This window comes from Aedes albopictus, chromosome 2 (assembly GCF_035046485.1).
Source record: "Aedes albopictus strain Foshan chromosome 2, AalbF5, whole genome shotgun sequence".
Classification (NCBI taxonomy): domain Eukaryota; kingdom Metazoa; phylum Arthropoda; class Insecta; order Diptera; family Culicidae; genus Aedes; species Aedes albopictus.
In genome coordinates, this window is record NC_085137.1 from 489886571 (window position 1) to 489900000 (window position 13430).

The following is a 13430-nucleotide window of genomic DNA, read 5'->3' on the forward strand; positions in this document are numbered from 1 at the left end:
AAAGTGAAGAGACAAAAGATTTCGAAACTTGGTCTCTATATTATATAGTTGATGAATCTCGCCAAAAGTAAATCTGGGGTTTCGAGATTTTCAGTAATATCTTCTCCCTTACATAATCTTACGATCATTAAATAATGTTTTTTTTAATCATGAATTTTGAAAAGGTCATTTCCCTATTTTAATTTTTTATGGGCGGTTCCTGAATGCTTAAAAGAATTCATTATGCAGCGTTAAGTGAAAAAATAATGGAAGATATTTAGAGAAAAACATAAAAAATACATGCTTTTGATTTTTTTTGTTTTACCCAAGGTTTACCATTTTTAACAAGAATTTCATCATTTAAATAGAGGTAATAAAGTATAACTCAACAGTAGATTACTTAACGCGTCAATTTTTATTGACTTTCGTGCTAATTTCATCTTAGGCTGGACAAGGCGAGATGAACCCATAAAATTGTGTTTGTTTATTCTCATAGGTCCCACTTACCCCAGATAACGTAATGCACTGGGGCAAGTGAGAGCAGTAAACTAAAGGTAATAAACAAAAATAAAATACAGTTTCTTCTCTTGAAATCATTTGCAAGAACTCCAAATACTATCCTGAAACCGAAAAAATATTTGTATAATGACAAATCTATTTTTAAACGACGAATGTAGTAGAGCACGTCAATCTCACCTAGTGAATTGAAAATTACATATGAGCAACAATAACGTATATGGTCTCTTTATGGTTGAAACAATAACATTTTTTGTATTTAAAGTATCCGTAGGTGTGATACCTATGTTTTCCATGAAGAATGTTAGTCTTAAAAATAAATAATAATAAAAATACTAGCTATAGGTCTCACTTGCCCCCGATTCTCACTTGCCCCGGGGTACCTTAACCGAAACGTTATTTCTTAAATTTTTAAGCTGGTTTCTAGAAAAGTCCTACGAATATAGTCCTATAGTCCTATATTCCCCCAAGAACATCTCTTAAAAAGGTTTTCGATCTTTTTAAATATTTTTTTTAGAATTTAATTTTAGAATACCTGCTGGAGTTCATGAGAGGAAATACTCAGACATTTCCTTATGATTTACTTAATGAAAATATCCAGAAGACCCTTCCGGCGATTCACCCCAAAAATTTGTTTTGTGATTTCCTTTACTATTTGAAATTTGAAGCAAAATTTCCCAGATGATACCGACAGAAATTTCACCGAAGATTTGCCCGAGAACTTCCTACAGACGTTCCTCGAAAGATTTCTTTCGAGAAAAACCTTAGACGATGCCCACCAATGCGTGAGTAAACCCAAATTGGCAACCGCCTTCATAACGCACGTACCCCACCTAGCGTTGCCAAATCGGTTTTAAAATGACAACCTACCTTACCGGTGAACAGTGGATTCATACACACTATTTTTAATTCGCTGGAAACCAGCAAAATTTTGCTGGTTTTTGACATGCTGTAGATACAGCAATCTATCCAGCAATATATTTTTACTGGATGTTCAGCAATGCGTTCTGACAGCATATTTTGCTGGTCAACCAGCAATTTTGTCCGCGCTCGATTCCGGCTGCATTTTTTGTTTTTTTTTTTTTCAAAAACAATAATTTTAATGTTTTCTAATTAGCTGAAATTTATTAGGCCAGCAGTGTACAAATGCAGGAAACAAACATAAAAACATGGCGCTTAATTTTCTATGCTGCCGATGACTTTTTTGTCGGAGTTTTCATGATTTCTGCTAGTTCTAAAGTCAGTTTGAAAGTCGGAATGAGGAGGCGAGGAACACTTTCTATAGAAAATTGTAAGTTTTTGACAAGTGTTTTGCTGGTTAGCCAGCTATTTCAATGTTTGCTGACTGTTCAGCTAGCAGTACCGATCTTTCAGCAAAATGTAATTTGCTGATGCTTATCCAGCAATTCGTTTTGCTGGATGAGAAAATCAAATTTTGGTGTGTATATTTAGCAACCAGACCCAACCGTTGCTATCGCGGTTGATATCACTTTCTTCATGATTTCAATCTGACTAACATACAAAACAAGACAGTTTTCTACAAGTAAAATATAATAAAGTGATTATCTTTGATAATTTTTGAAACAGTTGTTCTTTCATGCATTTAAGATTGCGTTTGTCACTTGGTTTGTCACAAATTGAAGATAAAGCTAGGCGAGGTTTGATGTGCCGAAAGACTCGATTTTCCAAACGAACCGAAGAACGGTGATTTTTTATAACTATTATATACGAAAACTTCCTTAAAATTTCCAATGGAAACGTGAAAATGGCTTCGGCAATCCGCAAGCCCCGAGTGGAATAAAAAATAGGTGACTTTCAATCAATAAAAGCGTCAGCTAATTTACTGACTGCATGGCTCCAATCAACACTCGTTCGCAAACAAGAATTCCTTGGCGAATTTCTCCAGACGTTCCTTGAGATTCTTCCACCAATTTCTTCAGGTTATCTTTTAGGAGTTCATTCTTGGATTACAATAGGAGTTCCTTCCGAGAATTCTTCAGGAGTTCCCTCTGAAATTTCCTAGTCATTTCACCAGGAAAGTTTTATCCGTCCGTTTATATCCGTCCGTCAGAAGTTCTATCTGGGGTTCCTCCTGAAGATTTTTCAAGGATTTTTTTAGAAATTTCATCAGGAATACCTTCGGAGCATCTTCTAGTATTTATTTTTCGGAAAATCCTCCAGGAATTTCCCCGGGGAGTCTTCTAGTAATCTAGCAGAACTCCTGGAATTCCCTCAGGGATTCCTCCGAGAATGTCCTCGGGGATTCATCCAGGAGTTTCTTCCGGGATTCCCCTTAGATTTCCTACCGGGATTTCTCCGGGAATTTCTGCCGAGAATCCCCCGGTAATTCCTTCCGGGATGGCTCCGGTAATTCCTTACGAGATTCCCCGGGAATTCCTTCCGAGATTTCTCGAGAATTCCTTCCGAGATTCCCCGGGAATTCCTTCCGAGATTCGCCGGGAATTCCTTCCGAGATTCTCCGGGAATTCCTTCCGAGATTCCTCGGGAATTCCTTCCGAGTTTCTGGGATTTACCCGGGCATTTCTTTTGGGATTTCTCCGGAAATTTCTTTTGGGATTTCATTGCGGGATTGTCCCGTGAATTTCTTCCCGGATTGCGACGGCAATTCCCTCCAGAATTCCCCCGGCATTCCTCCCGGCAATTCTCCCGGGAATTCCATCTGGGATTTCCCGAAAATTTCTTCCGGGATTTCCATGGGAATACTTTCTGGGACTTCCCCGGCAGTTTCTTCAGAGATATCTTCTGAAATGCATTCAGGGATTTCTCCAGATTTTCTTTCAGGGATTCATCAATGAGTTCATTCAAGGATTTATCTAGAAGTTCCTTTAAGGAGTTATATCATGAATTCTTCCAGGCGTTTCTTCAGCAATTCCTTCAAAGATCCCTCCTGGAATACCATCAGAGATTCCTCAAAGAATTTCTTCAGGGATTACTTTTGAAATTTCTCCAAGGGTTTAAAAAATTGAACGAAAGACTTGAGAAATTAATTATCCACATTCTAGAACTTTCGTACAATCGAATATGATAATATGAAGAACAAAAAATGATGTTATCATTTATTTGCTTATCTGTACTTTGTTTACGATATGAAGTACTACTACCTACCAGCGGTGGGGAGATGAGGTAGTATTTTACCAACGATGATGTGAACGCACGGTGCAAAAACGGGTGGGTATCAGAAATAGAACCGATTTGCACACCTCTACTACTCACCGACTTACTACGCACTGGTGGGGATAGTCTAAGGCAGTGGCAACTATATTGCCACCTACTGTTTGTATTTTTTTCTGTTTTATAACAATTTATTTCAAACATTTTTTTGTTTTACGCAAAATGGGGATTACTAACAACGTCTGGTATTTTTTTGGTACTAAACAAAGCTTTAACAACAATTCGGGAGTCATTTGTAGTCTCAAAAATGGCTAAATTTGACCGCGTGAAGAAAATTAGCTTAAACTTATTGTAAAATTATAGATTTGGTAAATATTTTAAGAAATAATCAAATTATGGGTTGACATGAGCTGAACTACACAGTTTATGTTACGGGTTAAGCCCTAATCCACTCTAAAATCTCTTTTCCGGTTGTTTGTCGAAGTCAAAAGAAGAAAAGTACCATAAACGGGCAGTGGCAAGAATATTCTCGCCTCAAAAACTCGTTTTTGAGCTTAAAGGGAAGTGGCAACTATATTGCCACCTAGATTTTTGAGAGTTTCTTTTAAACAAAAATTGTTTTGTACATGTTATCATGTATATATTCATTTCCATAATAGTATGCGTTGACAACTCTTTTAGTTTTCTCGGCCTTATAAAGGGTTGAAGTTTCTTCCGAAATTCTTCCAAGATTGATTGATTGATTTGTCTTTATTAAAGAGACTTTCAGCCCTTGGCTGGTTCGTCTCTCCTCTTCCAAGGATTCTTCCAAAGAATCGTCCTGAGAGCCCAACGATTAATGAAAAGCCTTCGAGCATTCTTCCAATGATGTCTTCAGAAATTTCTCGTAGGATTTCCCCAGAAAACCCATATTTGTTCAAATTGTCCCATATTTTCAAATTATCTTACTTAAAAGAGTTCAAAAATTATTGCAGATTTTTGAAGAAGAAAAGCCTTGTAGCCGTGTGGTTAGGGCCACCAAGCTTGAAAATCGCACCATGCTATGGGGTGAGGCTTCGATTCACGCTCCGGGCGATGAAATTATAACTAAAACCATGCAAAGCACTGAAAATTAAATGAATTTCTCCTAAATATAAAATAAAATCCTCCTGGAAATCAAATTAACTCTTCGAAAGAATTTCTTCTGGAAATTCGAAAGAATTTCTTCTGGGAATTCGAAAGAATTTCTTCTGGAAATTCGAAAATATTTCCTCTGGAAATTCGAAAAAATTTCTTCTGGAAATTCGAAAGAATTTCTTCAAGAAATTCCAAAGAATTTCCTCTGGAAATTCAACAGAACTTCCTCTGGAAATTTGAAACAATTTCCTCTGGAAATTCGAAACAATTTCCTCTGGAAATTCGAAAAAAAATCCTCTGGAAATTCGAAAGAATTTCTTCTGGAAATTCGAAAGAATTTCTTCTGGAAATTCGAAAGAATTTCTTCTGGAAATTCGAAAGAATTTCTTCTGGAAATTCGAAAGAATTTCTTCTGGAAATTTGAAAGAATTTCTTCTGGAAATCCGAAAGTATTTCCTCTGGAAATTCGAAAGAATTTCCTCTGGAAATTTGAAACAATTTCCTCTGGAAATTCAAAAGGATTTCCTCTGGAAATTCGAAAGAATTTCCTCTGAAAATTCGAATGAATTTCCTCTGGAAATTCGAATGAATTTCCTCTGGAAATTCGAATGAATTTCCTCTGGAAATTCGAATGAATTTCCTCTGGAAATTCGAAAGAATTTCCTCTGGAAATTCGAAAGAATTTCCTCTGGAAATTCGAAAGAATTTCCTCTGGAAATTCGAAAGAATTTCCTCTGGAAATTCGAAAGAATTTCCTCTGGAAATTCGAAAGAATTTCCTCTGGAAATTCGAAAGAATTTCCTCTGGAAATTCGAAAGAATTTCCTCTGGAAATTCGAAAGAATTTCCTCTGGAAATTCGAAAGAATTTCCTCTGGAAATTCGAAAGAATTTCCTCTGGAAATTCGAAAGAATTTCCTCTGGAAATTCGAAAGAATTTCCTCTGGAAATTCGAAAGAATTTCCTCTGGAAATTCGAAAGAATTTCCTCTGGAAATTCGAAAGAATTTCCTCTGGAAATTCGAAAGAATTTCCCCTGGAAAATCGAAAGCTTTTCCTCTGGAAATTCGACAGAATTTCCTCTGGAAATTCAAAAGAATTTCCTCTGGAAATTCGAAAGAATTTCCTTATGCAATTCGAAAGAATTTTCACTGGAAGTTCGAAGGAATAATTAACGTGTATTTTAAATTATGCCAATTTTACCCTGATTTCGGTTCTGTCTAGCGTACAAATTCAGAATAGGTATGCAATTATTATTTAAAGATACGGGGACTGTTATCTGAAACCACTAGGTCCATAAGCTTTTACGTAACAAGTAGACGACCTAAAATTGTTTCTTTTTTTTTTTTGTTTTAGGGTATACAGATTCAGGGTTGAAAACCAAGTTGAAAATACTCACTTGTGCTCAGATACACTCACGCTATTATCTCAGCTCAGAAGCCTGCAAACAAAAAACACTGTATGGAGGACTTTTAAGTTCGCCTAATAGAGCAAGGGTCGCAAACGCATATGGAAGCCGTAAGAGAGCAATGAAGGCAACTCTCCACACGATGAATGCAAATTATGCTCACTCCCTGGAGAGTCACAGCTCTGCCACGGTTTTAGTATACGTGTGCAACACGTACTTTGAAGGACTAACTTTTAGATAAAACTACAAAGTAAAAATTCTCCATACACTAGTTTTTTTGATTGCAGGCTTCTGAGCTGAGAGAATCTCGGAAAGAATAGCAAATGAGTATAAGTGAGTGTTTCCATTACTGTCCAGATTACTATGTTTATTATAAACTAGCTGTCCCGGCAAACTCTGTCTTGCCAATCTTGTGGTGGTTTGACAGCTTTTGAGCTAATTTAAGCACCGCACCCTAGATTGGTTTATAGAGACGAACCAGCCAAGTGCTGAAAGTCTCTTTAATAAAGACAAATCAATCAATCAATAGATTGGTTTGATTCCAATCATGTTGATTTTCTTCCCAGTTCATAAAAATCAGTACTTTATAAATTTTCTAACTTTTGGAGTTGATTTTCGTAACTTTTTATGCATATAAACACACCACCATGAATACGAATCGAAACGTGCAAGAGTCATGCTGATCGGTTCGGCCATACGTGAGTTTTGTTGCCTCAAAGGGGCTGCAAACTCATTTTTATATATATAGATATATTATACTTAGAAAAAAGCGCTCTTTCGATTATGCTGTAGAAAGCAGCAATAGTTCAATGAAAAAACAATTCAATTGGGTTTTTAAATTATGAAAAATGTATTGATTTTTTGGTTTTATACAAAAGAGCACCTTTTTCTGCGTCACTATGATTTTTTCAGATTTTTAGAACTTTGTTTTGGTACCTTTAATCAATTCCAAAGAGATTTTTTGATATCACCCTTTCACAGCTGGGCAACTGTTTGACAGCTCCGCCCAGTACAAAATGCGAAGAGGGGTGATTCGACAAATCGCTCCCATACAAACTTCAAATTAATTTTAAAATCGGTTCCCGGACACCAAAATTCATGAAAATTTGGATTTCGGCTCAGTTTGACATGCAGATTCAGAATAGCGGATTATCTCAACACCGTTAAAGAAGTCAATCGGGATTTAAATTTTTAAAAATGTATTGATTTTTCGTTTTAATATGAAAGAGCACCTTTTTCTGAGCCACTATGATTTTTTTTTTCAGATTTTTAGAACTTTATTCTAGTACCTAAAATCATTTTCAAAGAGATTTTTGAAATCACCTTTTGACAGCTGGACAACTGCTTGACAGCTCCGCCCAGATGGCCCAGATGTCCGGCCATTTGGCCGAATGCCGTTTGGCCGAATGTCGTTTGGCCGAACGCCATTTGGCCGAATGCCATTTGGCCGAAAGGGTCGTTTGGCCGAATGCCGTTTGGCCGAATTATTATCAAAAGGATTTGGAGGCGTGGGCAAACTCTGGATAACATTCTAGCTGCCAATATGATCATCAGAAATATTTCCTTCTTTTAATCATAGGCTATTCTTTCAAGTTTTACCATCAAGGGATTAGTTGGCGTTGAAACTGGGACTATTTTTGTCAGAGATTTTTCCTTCTTTGAATCAAAGGCTGTTCTTTCGAGGTATACTGATATAGGCAACAGTGGCAAGATCACTTAAGTTCATCATCCTTTTTCGGCCAAATGGCAATCGGCCAAATGGCGTTCGGCCAAATGACCCTTTCGGCCAAATGGCGTTCGGCCAAACGGCATTCGGCCAAATGGCGTTCGGCCAAATGACCCGGAACCCTCCGCCCAGTACAAAATGCGAAGAGGGGTGATTCAACAAAACGCTCCCATACAAACTTCAAATTGATTTTAAAATAGATTCCCGGGCAACAAAATTCATGAAAATTTGGATTACGGCTCAGTTTGGTTTGCAGATTCAGAATATGAGATTATCTCAACATCACTAAAGAAGCCAATTGTGCAAAATACACGAATTAGCACAGAGAACAGACATCCAAGTCCAGCTCCGAAGTTGTGTAAGGAATTTAACGGCCATTTGAAATCGGCAACACAAGTGGCAATAGCGTGGCGCTGCAATCGGTTAATTTCCCATACTAATTTAATTCACCACTTGAAATGTTTCAATTCACCACTGACTGTGGCAATATGGTGTTTGGCGGCGTTAGTGTTGTCATCGTGTATTGGTTTGCAACCTTACTCAAGTGAAGATTCAAATCCTTACACAACTTTCTGAATGAAATTTGTTCTAGCCTGGATGTCTGTTCTCTGTGGAATTAGGTTTTTAAATTTTGAAAAATGTATTGATTTTTTGATTTTATACGAAAGAGTACTTTTTTCTGAGCCACTATGATTTTTTTTCAGATTTTTAGGACTTCATTTTAGTACCTAAAATCACAGAAAACAGACATCCAAGTTCAATCTGAATTTTGTAAGGAATATTTCATCGGCAACACAAGTGGCATCATCGTAGCGCTGCAATCGGTTAGTATCCCTCTGTTTCCCATACTAATGTTATTCACCACTTTAAATGTTTCAATTCACCACTGACTGTGGCAATACTGTGTTAGGCGGCGTAAGTGTTTTCGTCGTATATTGGTTCGCATCCTCACTCAAGTGAAGATTCAAATCAAATAACCGTCACAGTTTGTCAAGCTCCAACCGTGAAAACGGTGGAAACCCAAGTTGTCAATCAAACAATTGCATTATGATTCATAATGCAACCCAAATGAGTTGCATTATGAACCATAATGCAACTGTTTGTTATACAGTAGACGTTCGATAACTGCAACATGTTTACGTTTCACTTAGCGAACGAAATTCGGTAACTGCAACGACTGACAGATGTCAACAAGTTGTCAAACGACAAGAAATAACCGTGAACGTGATATGACCATTGGCGTAACTAGAGGGGGGGCCAGGGGGGCCAGGCCCCCCCCAGAATCCGCTAGGCCCCCCCAGAAATTTTTCATGACTTTATATATGGAAATTAGAAAATATCTGAAAACCACTGTCGTGGTGACAAACATTGATCTATAATAGACATTTATTTGGCATAATATGTGTTTAAATTGACAGTTATTGGAGACAATTCTCAACTTGTTACTCTTTACAAGATCATTGTCTAAAATGGTCTATGTAATTAGTTAGTTTTGTTTGGAAATATTATATAACCAGAATTATGGTAGTGGGCTGTAGAAGAGAACGGAAGCAAAAATTTGCTCCCGTCAAATTGTAGTTCGAAAAGTGAAAATTCAAATTGTAGCAAAACCAGCAAAACCAGTGATTATGAAGAAAAATTGTGGAACCCGTTCAATGATGTCTGGTAGTGGAACCGAGCGAAAGAAGTTGTGGATTCCCCGGTATCGTTTTTCTGAAGACCTGGCCTGGCGAAAATGGAGAAAAGCATCGATGGAGGTTATGCATAAAAGCAGCAGCGTCGACCGCTTCGACCCGTAGCCGAATTGGATTACCAACATTGAGAAGGCAGTAATCAGACGATTCCATGGATACATTTCCCGGGTGAGCGAATTCCAGTTGAAAGCTTAACTATTTTGGGTTGGGGTTGTGCTGCTTTTGTTTTATATTTGTGGTTCGGTGCGCGGAAATAGTTTAGGTGGAGCTACTTCGGATGGGAGTGCATTCTGGCGTGTTGTTTTTCTTCGTATAGCTCTTTGCGTGCGGAAGGTATGGACTTATTCATTGATGAACGGAGATCACTCGGTCCTGGAGTTTTGGCACTGGAGTGGGGCCGTTTCCAATCGGAATCTTCCAATTCTGATAGGGGCCGTTCTAGTGTCGGAACTCTCGGGCCGGGTGAATTCTGTTCATCAAGGAATGTTGATGTGTTGTTGATGCTGTTGGCCATAGGGGAGCGCCCTTGGATGAACCAAGCGTCAAATCTGCTTTTTCTCCCCATAGCTTGTATGAAAAGAAAAAGTGGATTTGACGTTTTGTTCATCCTGGCCCTAGGTCAACCACTTCCCCTGGCCCATTTCGATCGGTATGCAACAAGAAAGGGTAGGGTGATGCATGGTTCATTGAAGAGTGGTGAATGTGTAATGAGTGGTACCGCTAATGTTTTGATTTACGAGTGTAATCGTCAGCGTCATAGACTCGCAGTTATGGTTCTAAGTAGTTTGTCGGTTTATAATACAGGGTATTTAATCCAGTCGGGGAAGGGATCGTTATATTTTCTTCTCGTTTCAGAGAGCGAGCAATGGCGCTTAAACCTAGGCTTTCGAGCCAGGACATGAGGGGTTAATACCATAAATACCTTTGTCCCATCCCAGGAAGAAGAGGAGCCCCAACGGAGTGACATTAACTTTCTTAGCAACGTCACTCCCAACGTTTTTGCTTTACATTTATTACACATACGATACGGAGCGGCTGACGAGATGTCGCCGTTCTATAGTTCTGTTCAATTGTATTCAATAACGCTGCACAGTAGGCCTGGCCGCTTCAATACTTGTAATACATCTCCGATGTCTTGCAAGTATTGATAATGACAAGAAAAATGGTAGAAGTAGTCGATTCTATCATTTTCCAGGATTCTTTCAATGAATGGCTGTGTATGTGTAGACTAGACTAGACTAGACTAGACTAGAAATATTATATAACCAGAATTATATAAAAAGCAATACTTTCAACATCTTTTTTTTAAATCGCTGAGAAATGAAATCTAAATGATAATTTCCAGGGATTCCATGATGAGTATCTTTAAGAATCTTTGAATTTTCTAGCAGCATTACCGCAAAATATGGTGAGTGCTTCTTTATGGAATTCAAGTATCATGTGGGAAAAAAATGTGGTTGAATTTGCAATGGAATTCCAGCAAAAGTTTTTCAATTCCTAGTGAGAATTGATGTCACATAATAAGAAATGATCCATGTAGCTGAAGCGTAAACGCAAGTGCATTCATTAAAACCATGCTGGAGGTGATTTCTAGTCGGTCACTATTAATTTCTTTTATTTCGTGGGCCAGGGGTATTTTTGCGTCTATCAAACAACGCACAAATTGAAATGGTCATTGAGGAAGTTTTAATATATATATAAAAGCTGGTGCTGCAATGAGTAATCTTGAAGGTATTCATGATTGGACTTGTGAAAGACTTAGTATTCATGAGATAATTGTGAAAGAATTCCTAGGTGACTTCTTGGAGAATTTCTTGGCTTCTGTGTCCCTCTAAAAGTATCTAAAAGAATTTCAATACAAATCGCTGGAGCAATTCCTCTAAAAATCCTTCAAATTATTCAAAAAATCTACAAGTAATCCTAAAAACAACGCTGGGGTGAATTCCTGAAAAACATTATGAACGGACTACTGAAATTTTTTTAACTTACCGCTGAATAAATTTTTGAAACAATCCCTAGTGAAATTTCGGAAGAAATCATTACAAGAATTCTCGGAGCAATACCTGCAGGAATCCCTGGAGTAATTTCTGAAAGTATACCTGGAGGAATCCCTGGATGAATTCCTGGAGGAATCCGAAGAGCAATTATGCGAGGAATTTCAGGAAAAAAAATCTGAAGAATCGCATCAGAAATCTCTGTAGAAATTACTAGAAATTTTTTAGATGAATCTTTGGAGGAATTTCTGGATGCATTCCTAGAGGAGTTCTTCGAGAAATCACAGGAAGAATTCCTAGATGTATTTCTGGAGGAAATCTCCAGGAAATCTTCCCGGAAAAATTCATTGCAGAATCTCTGGAATAGTTCCTGGACTAATGCCTGAAGCATTAGGGGATTTTTTTTATTATCGTACAAATTGGTATGAAGGTTCTGAAGGTTGATGATTCTTTTTTTCATAGGTAGGGATCATATATATTTGGAAAACTAAATTGAAAAAAATCAGGGTCGCCTAATTTTCCAAAAAACTCCAGTGAAAAACAAACATTTTCCACAGACACCACCTAAGGACTGTTCAATTTATAAAACGGACAACTTGCTTGTGCGCCATCTTTTTTATTTTTCAATAAAATCATTATCAGTTTTTTGCATAACTTTCTATAGCTATTCTCAAATGTGGGAAAAATATAACATTAAGCAAAATGTTCTTTATCGTGCAGCTGAAGCAGTTTTCGTAAAACATCAATAAAAACTCTTTTCTCAAAATTTCTACATGCTAAACATGCATATTTTAATGAAGATTTAAATGTATTGGAATCTTATACTATTCTACTAAAGGTAAAGCTCAATAGTTGGTTTGTAGTTGTAACTGCCGACTAGCTCAAGAGGGGAGCCTTCCTGAGACTCCCTGAAACAACACCTCAGGGTCGGCATGCTTCTCGACCAGTTATTCGCGGGCAGGGAATCTTTGCACTGTCGTACATAAAAACTCACGTCACGTTACATTTACACATTTATTCCCGGAATTTTCCGGCCTCTTCTTCTTCTACCACTTTCCTCTTTCCCACATTCTTATAGTCTAATCTAACCTGTTCTTTCACTTCTTCGGGGCCCCGTCTTCTACCTTCCACCACCACACAGCGTACACCTCCAGGTCTTCATCGATGGCGGCGTGCACAGCTAGTGTCTGCCGGTTCTTCTGCGGCCTTACGGGATGGCGAAGCAAGTCGATGGCAGCATTCGCAGGCCCTTCTGGGTGTCCGGCGGTCGAGTATGTTGACGGACTCGGTCTGCTGCGGAACTCTCTGGGTCTTCTCAATGAAGGGGGGGGGGGCACTTGAACTCCTACAGAACCGTAGTTCTGTCCAAAAACAGCGGGGTTCTGTTGTCCTTCTTCGCTTTGCCACTTTTCACTTATCCTTCAACTCTTTCTTGGCGGGTATGAAACGTGTGGAACTTCCGCACTACTTCAACCTTTCAGGTTGGCGATTCTTTTGTCAGTTGAGGATTTGCAAGATCCAAATGGCCTCCTATCGCTACCACCATCTACGGCCATGTTTCAGGTAAAGCAGAGTCATCTGGTGGCTAATCTTGACGGGTGATGGTAACTGCTATATATGGCTGCGTCCTTTTCGGGTGACCAGCAAACACAAAGAGTGGAAACAAACAACACAAACACTTTCCTGAATTTTAAATAAACAAGCAGACGAAAACTACACTAGACCGCGACAAAATCTCACCAACCTGCTGAGGGGGTACTACGAACTGTTACACTCTCCCCCAGCTCGGGTAAAAAAATATTCACAAAGTGGATATTTTTTTGTTTCAATCACAAAATCACAAGACCAATCACACTTAACTCTGAACC